Below are 16,962 nucleotides of genomic sequence, written 5' to 3'. Positions count from 1 at the left end.
TGGAACAGCCCCGGGGGAGTGATTCGGATTCATGCTCTGAAATCTAAAAATGGCTATTTTACATCACCTCCCAGCCAGCAGGATCATGAGTTCTAAATTGTTAGTATTCAACATGTGATAAGAAGGTTAGCCATGGAGGAATTCACACATGTAGACAAACACTGCTTACCCAAGAGCCTGAAACTGAGGCTGTTCATTGCTTCTGTTTAGCCAAGAGCTGCCTTGTTCTTCATCTAATACCAGTCACACAATTCAGTCTAACTTTTTTTTGTTTTGTTTTGTTTTGTTTTTTAATCTGTTCTTCTGCTTAATTCTATCTAGTTGAATTTGGCAGTGAGATTACAAGATTGGAGGATTCATATCCAAAAACTAAAATATAAGACATTCCCCCTTTATCCAAAGTGCTAAATGCAGTTTTAGCATAAGTAAAGTAAGGTACCTCATGATGAGCTAAGCCTGTATTTCTATCCTGAACAAAACTAATGCCCTAGAACCAAGGAGAAGACACTGCACCAGCCTTTTACATTTAATCTCATTCTTTTTGTTTTTGTTTTCGAGACAAGGTTTCTCTGTGTAACCTTGACTATCCTGGACTCGTTTTATAGACCAGGCTGGCCTGACAGACATCCACCTTCCTCTGCTTTCCCAAGTGCTGGGATTAGAGGCATGTGGCACCTCGCCCAGCTTTAATCACCTTCTTAAAGCAAAGCCGCCATCCATATGTGATTTGGATGTTCTTCTTCAATATAACAGACAAATTACCAAGATGAGTAAGTACCCTAATAAGCATTTCCCTTTGAGGTTGTACATATATTTTCAATCTGTATAATACTTGTTTTGTTACACTTCTTAAAAGTATGATGCATTTAAATATAATTCTTACTATGTTCAAAATTGAGCTAAAGCCTTCATACCTGCTAGGCCGATGCTACGGCTGTCTGCCTCACGTTTGAACCACACCAGTGGCCATAGTAATAGGACTAGTGCTATGTATTTGTTTTTCTTTGATTTTATTTGAGACAGAGACTCCCTGTTGCTCAGGTTAGCCCACAGCTCACTGGCTAACCTGGCTGGCAATGCTCCTCGTCCTTACTCCTGAGTGATAGTATTACAGACATTATCATTACACCTGGATATACCCAATATTAAGTAGAAATAAAATGATCTTTGCCTGGATAATAGAAACTGCATTGAAAATGCCCAACTATAGTGCAACTCAGGTTAAGATTTAAGAGGCAATTAGCCCAGACCTTCACCATCGTAACAAAGCGATCGCTCTTTATTTTCTCTTTCTTTCTTTTATTTTCCACATTTATTTATCTTGGTGTGCATGCTCCAGTGCCATGGTGCATATGTGGAGGCAAGAGGTCACCTCTTGGGAGTCAGTTTCTTCCACTGTGCTATAGGATCTGGAAAAGGAACTCAGACCATTGGACCTGTCCATGCACCCCTGAGCCGTCTCACTGGTCCTTACGGGCACATAAGCAGAGTGCTTGCCGAAAACCACCTCAGGGCCTCCCACATCTAACAGACTACAGAGAAAGAGACGAGAGAGGCCTTCCCTTAGCATCCCAGCCTGAGCGTCCAGAGCCAGCCAGCAGAAGGGAGCTGAGCAGGATCCCTTTCCTGGTCCACACTTCCATCCCTCAGTTTCCCGGGAGTGTGTTTCCTCTGCTCTGACGCAGCTTCTTCCATTGCTCCCGTAACTCAGCCTATGCTCCTCAGGAAGGCTTAGGCTCCCAGAAAGCTGGACTAGAACACCAGTTGAGAGAGTCGGCAGTTGAAGTCTTGGGTTTTAATTCCAAGGACAGGACTATTTCCTAATCCTCTAGCACTCCTGGGCCGCATGCTCACTCAGAGCTGCTTGAATCCAGAGCCTCCCCAAGGCTTCTGCTCATTGTTACCTCTGTGGCGCCGTGGAGGACCTTGACCGCCCAGGCAGGCTGAGCCACTTGCTTCCGAGGTGTTCCAGCCCAGCAGGCTCCTTTCTCCGCCTCTCTCAACCCTGGGCTCTGCTGCCTATTCTGTTCTGTCGCTACACCGAAAGACGTATCCAAGCATAAATGAGGGTTTAGGAGAGAGTGGCCACTTTTGCTTTGTGGTCTTATGAATGAAAATTTGTGCGTCCACACACCCGTGCCAGGCCAGCAATGGGACTTTGTTTTTATTGTAACCCTTTGTACATACACATACACAGCAATGAGCTTCTGTTTATATTGTAACTGTATGTGCGCGCACACAAAGCAATGGGGCTTTGTTTATATTGTAACCCTATACACACACACACACACACACACACAGTCATATAGGTGCACACACACACACACACACACACATCCTGAGCCAACAACAGGATTGAGTTTATACTGCAAATATTATTTTTAAACAAAGCAAACAAACAACCCTCTTATCACCAAACAGAAAAAAAATCAGTATTTTTCTCCTTCCCTCTCTTCCCCATCACAGGATGCTTGAGCTTAGTCTATTGGGAAATCTCAACACAGCACAAAAATTAAAAGTTTGCACATAATAAAGATAGGAAAAGCACTGTGAGAACAAAGACAACAAACTAGCCCAGAGTTAGTTGTCTAGAAGGAAGAAGAGGTAGCATTTATAGCGCCCTGTACCCGGAAGGAGCTTGTGTGGAAGAGTGAGGAGCTAGAGAGCCAGATGGATGTGTCCAGAAGAGAGCTCAGAGGGCATGAGTGCAGGCTTTGAAATTGGCAAGCTTGGAGCTGGGGCACGTCAGGTGGGGGCTTAGAGTCCAGTTCAGGGCCTTGATTACCACGGAGCCTAAGTGGTAGAACACGTGTCTAGGATGCAGGAGGGTTCGATCGCCAGAGTGATCTTTAAATCCTGCTTTCTCACAGGACACACTTATGCTACTGTGCCAGGCACAAGACCTGGGCCCAAGTGAACCTCGTTGGTCTCTGGCCTTGAACCCTTAGCTCAGGCTCTTCCTTCATGCAGTGTCTTACTGTTTCTACCTGCAGAGGTTAGTCGACCGAACCCAAGTGCTGAGGAGTCTCTCAGTGATTAGGAAAAGCTGGTACCGGGCATGCTCCTGGGCTGGACTTCAAATATAGGATCAGGACTCTTTTGTATGGGGCTCATCAGTCTATGCATCTACACTTTTCTTTGCTGTGGATTTGTTTCCTGACTCCAATCAGAAATTGCTGCGGAGGCTGGCCGGATGGCTCAGTGGCTCGGTGGCTTAGTGTACAAACCTCGGTGGCATGAGGACCCGAGTTTGAATCTTCAGCACTCATGTAAAAAGGGCTGTGTACGGCTGTGCATGCCTGAAACTTCAGTGCTCTGCTCAGAGAGAGCAAGGCATCCGGGGGGTTCTGTCCCTGGGGTTGGCTCACTAGCCTGATCTCCAGGTGTCGTGAGAGACCCTGTCTTAGGGAATAAGATGGGGCAGTCATTGTCTTTCTCTGGCCTCTTCACCTGCTTTTACAAGTGGGTACACCAGCAGCTGCACACACAGAGAAGCATATACCACATACAAACTCACACACACATACAAAATGGCTGCTGAGATGATGCGGTGGTGATCAGCTTCCCAGGAGGCTGCAGCAGAATCTCTTATGTGTAGGAGTTCAAGGTAAGCCTGGACAACATAGTGAGAGCCTGTTCTGAGGGGTGGAGGGAGGAAGGGGCTGGGGGAGGAAGAGGAGGAGGCGGTGGATTGCTTTGAATCCGAAGTCCTGTGAGGACAAGAGCGGTGTCTCCATTTATCCTGGTGTTTTCCAGATCACCCGCTGACGTGCCAAATGCGGATGTGATTCATGCGATTATCAATGCCCCTCTCAGTTTCCGAAGCATTTATTCCCTAGCACATTTTCTTTATTTTCCACTTTGTCCCCTACTTTAAAACTTCATTTGGGGAGGCTGGAGAGAGATGGCCCAGCAGTAAAGAGCACTGGCTTCTTTTCCAGAGGACCCAGGTTCATATTCCCAGAACCCACACAACAGCTCTCCAAGTGTCTGTAACTCCAATTCTAGGGGATCTGACACCCTTACACAGACACACATGCAGGCAAAACACCAATGCATGTGGAATAAAAATAAATAATTAAAAAAAAAAACACCAAAACTTTGTTTGGAAGGAAGGCCCTCTAACCAACTGATAGGTCATAGGGTAAAGAGCTCTGTGGTTAAAGCCTGCCTCTGTTTCTCACTAGCTATCGGACCTCAGGCAAGCGAGTTCACTTGTCTGGGCTTCCATTTCCTCAGCAAGTGACAATAAATATAAATGGCCACAGAGGGCTCTTATGTGTATTTGGGTTTATATTTATAAAGCTCCTAGCTCTTCACTGATACCATATAGGCTATAGTTACACATGTGGACAGAGCAATAAATGTTTATGGGTTACATAGGGAAGAGGGGCAGCTGCTGAGTCAGTTTATAGGGGAGATGGACTCTTCTGTAATTAAATAAATTAGTTAGATCGATCTATGTGTTGTGTGTGTATACATGTGTGTCACACTGTCCACGTGTAAATCAGAGGTCAACTTGTTGGAACTGGTTCTCTCCTTCCGCCTTGCAGGGCCTGAGTCAGGCTTAGCAGCAAGTGCTTTTACCTGCTGAGCCATCTCCATGGCCCACGTTCTGTTTTCAAAAGGGGTGTGGAGAGTCCTTTCCTTTGAAAATGTTAAAGCTATGAAAAACAGTGGATGTCTGTAAAGTGCTTCAGACTACAGAAGGCTCAAGAGATGTAACAACTGTGGTTCTAGTCTGACCCCATTACTATTGGGTAAACAATGTCACAGATAAACAAAAATAAAACAACAAAGACATCATTAGGGACGGGAGAAATAGCTCAGTTAGTGAAGTACTTGCTGAGTGGCCCTGAGGCCTAGACTTGGTTCTTTTTTATTTTTTATTTTCTGTGTATAACCTGCATTCAGTGCCCAAGGAAGCCAGAAGGAGGAATTGGTTTCCCTGGCACTGGAAGTTACAGATTGTTTCAAGCCACCACACAGAAGCTGGGAACTGAACCCAGGTCCTCTGGAAGAGCAAGCCAGTGCTTTTAACCCCTGAGCCGTCTCTCCAGCTTAGACTTGGTTCTTAGGAACCTGTGTAAAAGATGAGATGGTATGTCGGTTTCACTATAATCTCAGTACATGGAAGGCAGAGGCAGGGGATTTCTCAGAGCAAGCTGGCTAGCTAGATTAGCAGTAACAATGAGCTCCAGGTTCAAGAGAGGCCCTCACTAAACACAGAGAGTGACCAAGGAAGACATCTGGCCTGCTGGCTACTTTTATGTCAATTTGACACAGGCTAGAGTCATCCGAGAGCCGAGATCCTCAACTGAGAAAATACCTCCGTGAGATTAGGCTGTGGGCAAGACAATAGAACATTTTCTTAGTGATTGATGTGGGAGGGCCCAGCCTATTGTGGGTGGTACCAGCCTGGACCGATGGTCCTGGGTTCTGTAAGAGAGCAGGCTAAGCAAGCCACGAGGAGCAAGCCTGGAAGCAGCACCCCTCCATGGCCTCTGCAGCAACTCCCGCCTCCAAGTTTCTGATGTGAGTTCCAGCTTTGGCTTCCCTCAGTGGGCTGTGTATCAGGATACATAAGCTAAGTAAACTCTTTCTTCCTTCCCAAGTTTGCTTTTGGCCATAGTGTTTTGCCACAGCAATAATAACTCTAACTAAGAAATCCATCTTCAGTCTTGGGCCTCTGTGTGCATGTACAGGTGTGACCCTCTCACATATATGTATTACCCTAAGACATCATTGGGTTAGTTGAGAAAGTTGGAATCTGAAGAGGCACATCGTCGAAAAGTCTCTTATAAATTATCTGCTGAAGTTGATAGCTGTGCTGTGGGTGTATCAGAGCAAAAATAAAAACATACACTGAAATATCTAGGAGTGAAGGGTCATGATATGTCTAACTCATTCCCAAATAGTTGAAAAACCATGCATGTGGACGTCTCCATGATAGAGAGAATCTGAATGTGCCAATAGAGATAGAGAGAAAGTGGTAAGGCAGAGGGGAGGAAACATCAACAAAAAGGTTAATCTAGGCAAGTGATAGGTGAGTGTGCTATTTTTTTTAAGTAAGCAAATATTTTATTGAGTACTTTTGCCTCTATGATCACAAAGGAGGACTTGCTCTATAATTTTTTTTTTTTTGGTTGGTCTTTATATGGTTTGCGTAGAATGGAAACTGTGGCCTAATACATTGAATTATGTTTTTGTTTTTGTTTTTTTTTTCTGTTTCTGTTTTGTGGAATAATTTGAGGAGTATTGAAAGTGGTGGGAATGTAAACTTGTACAACTACTTTGGCAATCAATCTGGTGCTTTCTCAGACAATTAGGAATAGTGCTACCTCAAGATCCAGTTATACCACTCCTAGGCATATATCCAAAATATGCACAACAAAGACATTTGCTCAACTCATAGCAATTTTATTTGTAATAGCCAGAAGCTGGAAACAACACAGATATCTTTCAACTGAGGAATGGATGCAGAAATTGTGGTACATTTCCACAATGGAATACTACTCAGCAATTAAAAACAAGGAAATCATGAAATTTGCAGGCAAATGGTGGGAACTAGAAAAGATCATCCTGAGTGAGCTATCTCAGAAGCAGAAAGACACAGATGATATATACTCACTTATAAGTGGATATTAGACATATAATATAGGATAAACATACTAAAATCTGTACACCTAAGGAAGCTAAGCAAGAAGGACGACCCTGGGTAAGAGTCTCAATCCTCATTCAGAAAGGCAAACAGGATAGATATAGGAAGAGGGAGAAGACAGGGAACAGGACAGGAGCCTACCACAGAGGGCTTCTGAAGACTCTACCCAGCAGGGTATTAAAGCAAATGCTGAGACTCATAGCCAAACTTTGGGCAGAGTGCAGGGAATCTTATGAAAGAAGGGGGAGATAGAAAGACCTGGAGTGTGCTATTTTTATTCTTGAGATTGTTCTTCTGTGAGTGGGACTATCAAACAAAAAGTTTTGCTTTGCTTTTCATTCAGGAATCTTAGCTTTTCTTGTTTGGGCTTCTGGTTCAATTGAGGGAAGAACAAAAGCACCAGAAAGGGAAAAAAGATCCAGTTTGGAATCCAATGATACACTAGTGTTCATCTCTCACAATTCTAACGCGTGGTTGACTTTAGAAATAATTTGTTCCAGGAATGAGAGGCTGAGACAGGAGGATTATTGTGAGTTTGGGGCCAGTGTGGGCTACAGTAAGATTTTGTCCCCAAACCCCAACACATCTAGCTGGAACAAGGCATCCCATGGATGCTTGCTACCACACAGGGTGACTATAGTGTGTTTGGGGGGGGGGTGTCACTTAGTGTCAACTCATGAAGTAGGTTACTTCTCAGCCTTACAAAATGAACTCGCTAACATTTTCATATTGCCTTTGTAATTAGGATCAGAATTTCATCATTTGACTCTGAAAATGTGTGTATTAAGGCAAGATCATAAACCGTCACCTTTGCTTGTGTATCTTAGAACTGACTTGAAAGAAGCTTCAAAGTGCTAGCCGAGGAGGCTGCTCTCTACCGGTGGCTATGAATTAATTCTCCTGGAAAAAAAAAATCATTTCTACGAGTTAATAGAACCTTTGAAGCTCAATCAAGCCAATTTTCATTGTGGAATTGTGATGCCTTTGAACTTGGCTCACTGAATTAGCCTATTGGATGGCTACCTTGAAAATGCTTTTGTTGGGGACTCTAAGCCTCAGCAGCCTCAGCAGCTCAGTAGCCCACCCTGCCCCATTCATCTTAGTCGCTTAATGAGCAGCTGCAGGCAAACACTCCCTTTTCATTCTATCGTACCTAAAAAAGACCTGTAGCCGATGTAATAGAAACAACACTGAAATCAAGAACCCTGATATTGCCACTAATGAGGTCGCCAGATCTCTTTCCTTGCTTGCAAAAATGAATTTAGATCATCTCTAGGAATCTGCTATTCAGATTTTTTTCTCCACTAATTTATTTGTTGATTCACTTTACATCCTGTTCACAACCTCCTCCCAATTCAAACCTCACACACCCTCTTCCCTCCCCGCTGCCCACCTGCCATGGGTACCAACCTACCCTGGCACATTAAGTCGCAGCTAGAGAAAAGGGATTCAAAGACAGGCAACAGATTCAGAGATAGCTCCCACTCCAATTGTTCGCGGACCCACATGATTTCCAAGCTGTACATCTGCTACATATGTGTAGGAGATCTAGGTCCAGCCCCTGCATGTTCTTTGCTTGGTGATTCAGTCTCTATGACCCCCCATGAGTCCAAGTTAGTTTATTCTGTAGGTCTTCTTATGGTGTCTTTGACCCCTCCGGCTCCCTCAATCCTTCCCCGATCCCGACTCTTCCACAAGACTCCCTGAGCTACAACTATTGTTTGGCTCTGGGTCTCTGTATCTGTTTTCACCAGCTGCTGGGTGAAGCCTCTCGGAAGACAGCTGTGATAGGCTCCCATCTGCAAGCATAGCAGAGTATCATTATTAGTGACAGGAGTTGGCTCTCTCCCAGGGGTTGTGTCTCAAGTTGGGCCAACCATTGGTCAGCCATTTTTTTCAATGTCTGCTCCATCTTTATCCTTACATGTCTTGTAGGCAATACAAACTTTGGATCAAAGGTTTTATGGGTTGGTTGGTGTTCCACTCTCTCCACTGGGAGTCTTGCCTGGCTCTAGGGGGTGGCAACTTCAAACTCCATGTCTCCCAATGCTAGGAGATTTAGCTAGGATCACCCTCACAGAATCCTGGGAGCCTCCCTCCTCTTAAGAGATTCCTTCAGCCCTCTCTGGCCCCTGCTCTTCCCAGACCTGATCCCCACCCGTTTCCCTCCCTACCTCCTCTCCCACACAGTTGCCTCCCCACATCTACTTCAGATATCTATTTCAATTCCCCTTCTGAGGGAGATTAAAGCCCCCTCCTTTGGCCCTTCCATGTTACTTAGTTTCTTTGGGCCTGTGAATTGTAGTATAGTTATCCTGTACTTTATGGCTAGTCTCCACTTATAAGTGAGTACATATGTACGTATCTATGTCTTTCTGGGTCTGGGTTATCTCACTCAGGATGATATTTCCACCCATTTGCCTGCAAATTTCATGATTTTCTTATTCTTATTAGATGAATAGTATTCCATTGTGTAAATGCACTACATTTTCTCTATCTGTTCTTGGTTGGGGGACATGTTTCCAGTTTCTGGATATTAAGACTAAAGCTGCTATGAACATACTTGAGCAAGTGTCCTTGTGGTACAGTGGAGCATCTTTTGGGTATGTGCCCAGGAGTCTGGGTCTTGAAGTAGCACTATTCCCAGTTTTCTGAAAAAGGGCCAGATAGATTTCCAAAGTGGTTGTATAGGTTTACATTCCCACCAGCAATGGAGGAGGATTCCCCTTGCTCCACATCCTCTCCAGCATGTGCTGTCACTTGAGTTTTTGATCTTAGACATTCTGACAGGTGTAAGATGGAATCTCAGAGTCATTTTGATTTGCATTTTTCCCTGACGGCTAAGGATGGTGAGCAGTAATTTGTTTCTTGGCCATTAGAGATTCCTTTGTTGCAAATTCTCTATTCAGCTCTGCACCCCATTTTTCAATTGGGTATTTGGTTTGTTGGTGTTTAATTTCTTGAGTTCTTTATATATTTTGGATATTAGCCTTCTGTCAGGTGTAGGAATGGTGAAGATCTTTTCCCATTCTGTAGGTTGCCATTTTGTCCTATTGACGGTGTCCTTTGCCTTACAGAAGCTTTTCAGTTTCATGAGGTCCCATTTATTGATTGTTGATCTTAGTGTCTGTGCTGTTGGTGTTCTGTTCGAGAACTTTTCTCCTGTGCCAATGTGCTATTCCCCCACTTTCTCTTCTATTAGATTTAGTGTATCTGCTGTTATGTCGAGGTCTTTGATCCACTCAGACTTTAGTTTTGTGCAGGGTGACAAGGATGGATCTATTTGCATTCTTCGACATGTAGACTTCCAGTTAGACCAGCACCATTTGTGGAAATGCTTTTTTTTTTTTTTTTTTTTTTTTTATCCATTGTATGGTTTTGGCTTCTTTGTAAAGAATCAAGTGTCTATGGGTTTATTTCTGGGTCTTTGATTCTACTCCATTGATAGACCTGTCTGTTTTTATTACTATTGCCCTGTAGTACTTGAAATAGTGTGTAGTGCTAGTACTTGTAGCAGCTTGAAATCAGGGATGGTGATAGCTTCGGAAGTTTTTTTTTATTGTACAGGATTGCTTTAGCTATTCTGATTTTTTTTTTTCCATATGAAGTTGAGAATTGCCACCACATCTGTTTCCTCATTTGCAAAATGAGGAATTTTGATCATCTTTAGGAATCTGGGTATTCGGATTTTTTAAAAAGTACTATTTTATTTTATGTGAATTGGTGTTTTGCCTTCATGTGTGTTTGTGCTTCATACTGGAGACTGGTGCCTGAGGAGTCCAGAGGAAGGCAATAGGTCTCTTTGAACTGGCATTACAGCCACCCTGTGGATGCTGAGACTCAAACCCAGGTCCTGTGGAAGAGTAGAAAGCACTCTTTAACCACTGAGCCATCTGCACAGCCCCCAGTACTCAGAATTTGCTTTACAGACAGGTAAGTATTCAAACGAGGAGCAAGCATTTGCTGTCAGTTGGTCTGCAAGATGCCGTAACGACTTCTGTTTCTTGGGTTTGAGCTGAATGAGGTCTGTGCCCACATCAAATAAGGATAATATGCCAAAGATATCACAGAGTTGGTGAGCTATGATTTCTAAGACCAGCTCAGAAAAGACCGTGGGGCTTGAACCCTGCTGTCTTCTGTGTCATTTATTCTGGAGCTGTCATGTCATAGAGACCTGGTAAAACTCCACCGGGAAGTCCACGTGTATGAAGAGGAACTGCAGCTCCTTGCTCAGCCGACATTCATTTACCCGTTTTGGAAATGAGCTACCTGCAGAGCGGATCCTCGCTGCCTAGACAAACTTTCAGATGACTGTAGTTCCAGTTTGTGTCTTGGACACAAACTCCCAGAATGTCCCGCATCCAGTGAATTAAGCTTCCCCTGAACTTCTGACTCACCGCAGTTTGGGCAGCTAGAAACGAGGCGCTGAGTTCTGTAGTGATCTGAAGTGTAGCCCAGTTGCGAAGCTTAACCCCAACTGTCACCTTGACCTCTGGGTGTGTCTGTGAGACTGAATTTAAAAGGGGAAGACTCACCCTGACGGTGCATGGCACTATTCAAAGTTATGGAGGCAGCAAGCTGAGCAGCAGTATTTACCTCTTTGTGCTTCTGACTTGTGGATACATAGTATCCTGACTGTGGATACAAAGCACCAACTGCATCATGCTCCTGACTCCATACCTTCCCCCATGAAGGACTGCATCCTCAAATTGTGAGCCAAAACGAATCCTTCCTTCGGTCAGGTATTTTGCCATAGCAATGAGGAAAGCAACGAGTATACAAGCTATAATTAAAACACATTTAGTAACTTTTATGGCAAATTGATGGAGCAATTTTACATCTAATGACTCCAATGATAAAAAAAAATGCGGGGCTTTTATTTTGTGTGCCTTTTTAAAATTGTATGTTCCTAGTCATCCAGTTTTTATGGTATTATACAAAAGCATCAGTAAATGGCAGATTGAAGAATTAAACAATAATTGGCCTCATTCCACAGTAGTTTGAAAACATTGATCAGAATGTTACAATCTTTGTGGGAAGTGGAAAGGGTTTTTAAATTATCTGGTCTAACCTCCCACTCAGTGATAAATTGTCTGTTGTCCGTTGTTTTTCAGCAATAAAGTTCTGATTCTTGGCAGTGTTGTTACAATCAATGTTACTAAACATGCCTTTCTCTGAGTACTTGCCATGTAAGTGCCCATCCCCAGGATTTATGGTTTGTATAGACAGTGCTTGGTAGGTATTTCTAGCGCAGTCTCAGAGAAGAGGAAATTGAGGCTTGGGGTAAGCAGATACTTTTAACTAACTTGGACCATCTGATTCCACTATATGGCATCTGGTTTCTTTAGTGTATTTGTATCCAACAAACGTTTATATAACACAACGATGTTTTCCCTGACTGCTGGAGATTACACTTATTTTAAGAAGAAAACAACGAAGCCTGGTCTACAAAGCAAGTCCAGGACAGCCATGGCTACACAGAGAAACCCTGTCTCAAAAGAAGAGGAGGAGGAGGAAGAGGAAGAGAAAGAATTGAAATCATAACCTATGAAAACAGCGTTTGGTTAAAAGCACTTTGCTGGTCTTCCAGAGGACCCAAGTTGACTTCGATCCCTAGAGCCCAATGCTTTTGTGCCACAATGAAAGGAAGACACAGGAGAGAGGTCTAGAAGCTAGCTTTGGTAGCCCCAGCAGAAAGAAGAGAAACCCTACCTCAAAGACAAGGTAGAAAGAGAGAATAACTCTTAAAGAGTCACGTGTGATGCACACACCGCACACATACCCTTAAAAATGCAGAAAAATAGAATAATTATTTCTACCAGCCCACATACCAAAAGAGATTGGTTTGATAATAATAAAGTCTTAGCACATACGTGCCACGCCTAGCAAATGCTATGTAGCCATCCCTTCATATCCATGGGTTCTATATGCAAAGATTTGACCAACCGCAGACCAAAAACACCTTTTTAAAAACCTGCATTTATGTAGACTGGAAAGATGGCTCAGTAGTTAGAGCATTTGCTGTTCTTGCAGGGGACTGGGTTCCAATTCCCAGCATTCACATGGTAGATCGTAAACATCAGTAACTCTAGTTCCAGGGAGATAACACCTTTTGGCGACACACACACACACACACACACACACAGTGCACATACATGTAGGCAAAACACCCATATACATAAAAATAAATCTTTTAAAATCTGTGTCTGTAATGAGCATGTACAGACTTTTTTGTCATTGTCTCTAATAGAGCATAATATCTCTTCATATAGCGTTCACATTGTACTACACATTGTAAGTGGCCTAGAGATGATTCATACGGGAAAATGTGTGGGAGCTACGTGCAAACACTATGCCATTTTACATCAAGTGCTTGAACATCTACAGAATTTTGAAATATGGGTGAAACCCTAAAGCCAATTTCCTACAAATACCAAGGGATGACTTACTTTATATACATATTCACATTCTAAGAATTAATTATTAGGTTAAAGAAAAGTCTAACACTAAATTTATTCCAGTAATTTTAGAGGACAATGTTTTTGTTTTGTTTTGTTCATCAGAAAGATAGAATAGAGACACCTGGGAATTTGGCTAACGCTATTTATTGTCAGTGCTAAGTTGTTACCTGAAATAGGAGAAGTAAAGAATCGGGGACCCAGAATGGGGCCTGGAAGAATGTTGGTTTGTTTGTTTGTTTGTTCGTCCAGATGGAGGGCAGAAGAGCCGGAAATCAGAAGGAATAACTAGCGCTCAGTGCCCGTCCTAGGCTCTCCAGCTCACAGCCCTGGGTACAAAGGCTTAAAATAATAAAGTGCTCCAGAACCACTCAACACTCCTGCGAGCCAGAGCACTCTATTTGGGCAAATAATAAACTCAGAATCTGCTTATCAGCTCCACTAATGGAAATGACAAGCAGCAAGCAAAATGCCTCTCGATGCTCAGGATAACAGAACCGGCTCACCGGATCTCCGGTTATTACTGATGGAATCCTCCCAGCTATTACACCTTGAGAGAATATTAACGCGAGCAGCCGGCAAAGACAGCTCTAAAGAAGGGGGAGGCCAGGGCCGCAGCCCTGCACAAAGCCGCGGATATTCAAATTCTGCTCTCCCGAGCTGTGTCTAATATCAGCATCATTTTTTTTTTTTTAAAGAGACATATCAGTTGCAGTCAAGGTTTTTATTTTACTTTCTCCATTCTTCACTGCTTGGATGAGGGGAATGGGGGGGGGGAGAGAATCACCGGCTACATTACTTTTTAATTTAATGCCCTTGAGTAAGGGCAATCGCGGCCAGGCGTGATGGAGACAGCCCGGCAGAGCGGTTTGAAGGTCTTCACGTGTGAGTACGGGCTGCAGCAGCCATCCCAGCACCGTTTTCACCAGGTGAAGCCTTGCTCCCCATTGTCATGGAATCGCTGCATCAAATTATTTGAATTCCAGACACATCGACAGCACACTGAAGGGCCCCTGCCAATTTTTTGCAGCTTGCTTGGAAAAGAGCATCACTAAGCCAGCATTAGTCATTTATACGACTCCCAGGTCCCTGCTGTAAATTCAGCTCGCGGGCTTGCCTCCAGGTGAGACCCTGTGGCTTCGTCTCTCTCGAATCTTGTAACCCTTTGCGCCCAGTTTCCTTCCACAAACCTGCTCCAAATCCTGGCTCAGGGCCTCTCTCAATCCCTTTTTTTTTTTTTTTTTTGGTCGGGCTGGAGTCCCGCTGCCAGATGAGTCCTGGACATAGAATCCAACTCTTTGTCCTTAAAGCAGGCTGGAGCTGTCGGTGTAGCCATCCCTCTCGTTTTTTCATGCAGATGAAATCTGGTTAAATTTGACAAGGGTCCTCCCACAGCGAATCGGCCAAGGGTAGCCTATCTCATTAAAATCAGAGATTTTTCAAGATGCTTTCCCTCCCTCTCTCTACTTCTTCCTCTCCTCTCTGCTCCTTGTCTCCCTGCCACCCTTTCCTTCCTTTCTTCTTTCTTCCGTATTCATTTTTGTTTTGTCTTTGTGTGTGTGTGTGTGTGTGTGTGTGTGTGTGTGTGTGTGTGTTTTGGGGGGGGACGGACGCTCAGATCACAAATTCACTATGTAGCTGAGGCTGGCCTTGAACTCCTGATCTTCCTGTATCCGATTTCAAAGTGCTGGAGACATTTTTGAAGGACTGGTTTCGTGGTTTCAGAAAAATTTCACAGCATAATAGGGGAAAATGCACACGTCCTACAATCCCAAACTTTAACATATCATATATATGCCCAAAGGTGCGCACATGCGCATATTTAACGAAAAGAAAATGCGGCAATGTGAGCGGTGATTATTCGGTTTATTCTTTACCTTGTTTGTTTGTTTATTTATTTATTTATTTAAAGCAAGCAAGCATTGTATTTGTAGTCAGGAGAACAAATGCTGTTTATAAAGATAAGTTCTACCAGAGGTGTTTTTAGGCCAAAAGGATTGTTTTTAAAAGTTACACTATCTGGTCAGCCCAAATTCCCACTGAATCATGGGAAGGCTCCCACCCACCAGCCCCTGGGCAGCCAAGCTGTTCCAAGGGAGAGCTTCCGGAAGCCTGGGGTTCCCGCTTAGAGAGTTTTGGCCCTGCAGGAGTGGAAGAAGCCTCATTCACCCGCTTAGGCTCTCTCCCATGAACCCAGCTGCCCAGAGAGCAGTCACGGGGGAGGAAAAGAAGGACAAGAAAGAAAGGAAGAAAAGAATTAATTCCTTACCTGGCCAAGGGAGAAGGAGATAAATGGGATAAATGAAGCGTTACAGACCCTGGTGAACTTCCACCCAGTAATCCCAAACCACACAGCGGCAGTCTCTTCCCCACGAGGTCTCTGGGGTTCAGTGAAATCTCCTCCTGACTCAGACCACGTCTTCATTCTTTTAACTGCATGTAACAAGAATATCAACATACCTAGAGCCGAAGGCCAGGCAATAGGTGCCTGGGGTAACTTTATCCCCTTTTAAGTGTATTATTACCTAACCCAGGGCTACCGCCAGCCCTGTGTCGTTTTGTACAAATTCGATAAAATTACCCATATCATTTGTTTCTTAAACTCACATGCACACACACACACAATTACTAAAGACATCACTATCGGTGCTTGAGGAGATGGCTCAGCTGTAAGAGCCTGCACTGCTTTTTACAGCCGAGTTGGATAGCTAATAGCCACCGGTGATTATGGCTGCAGGAGAAGCTCTAACCCATGTCAACTCACAAGTGTCTCTAGCTCAAGCCGCAGAGGATCAGACACCCTCCTGTGGCCTCCTCAGGTACCAGGCACACAAATGGCGCACATACCTACATGCAGGCAAAATAAATAAATAAATAAATAAATAAACAAATAAACAAATAAAAACGTTAATATTAATTATACACAGATTTTTATTTTTTAGTGGTTCATTTTTAAATAATGGGAAATTTAAATTATTTACTATAATATTGAATTTTGAGAGTTATTTGTGGCTAACGTGGTGTACAACAAATGGGATATGCCCTTAAGAACAAAAGATTATTTTGGGGTGGTTTTCTTACATTAGCTTTGTTTCTTTTTAACACATTTATTTATTTGTTATGTGGTGCATGCCTGTGGGAGTCAGAGGATAACCTACAGGCGTCGTTTCTCTCCTTCCACAATGTGGGTCACAGGGATAGAACTCAGGTTGTCAGAGCTGATGACAGACTACTTTTACCCACTGAGCTGTCTTGCTGGCCCTTATTTCTTTATTTATAGTAAGAAAACAGATTTATTGAGTACACGTCAAGGAGCAATGGACTGGCAGTAATACAGTACCGCCTGCTAAACCATTGGGGTTTTTTTGTTTGTTTGTTTGTTTTTTGCTTTTGAAAATCCTGGGCATTGAGCCTAAGTCTTTCCATATGCCATGTAGAAGCGTTACCTTTGACCAAGATACCCAGGCGTGGCTTTGATGGATTTAATTTTAATTTTTGAGACAGAGTCTCAGGTAGCCTAGGTTGGCCTGGAATTTATTATATAGCTGAAGATGACCTTAAATCACCGATAATCCTTTGTTCACCTTCTAAGTGCAGGAATTATAGGTGAGCACCACCAAGGCCGGCTGAACATGTTTCAGTCTGATAAGCTACATTTTCCACTGGCAAGATACTGGGAAAGTTAGTTGTACCTGGAAAGGTATAAAGTTATTTGGAAACCAACCTGCGAAAGTATTGCCACGAAACCGTTATGATATTCTGGCGTGAGGGCGTTATATTTTAAAAGATTATTCATTTATGTTATGGGTGTGGGTGCGTCGTCCACACGCATGTCTGTGCGTC

Source organism: Meriones unguiculatus, chromosome 18 (genome assembly GCF_030254825.1).
Source record: "Meriones unguiculatus strain TT.TT164.6M chromosome 18, Bangor_MerUng_6.1, whole genome shotgun sequence".
Lineage (NCBI taxonomy): Eukaryota > Metazoa > Chordata > Mammalia > Rodentia > Muridae > Meriones > Meriones unguiculatus.
Note: the sequence above shows the minus strand (reverse complement) of the source record.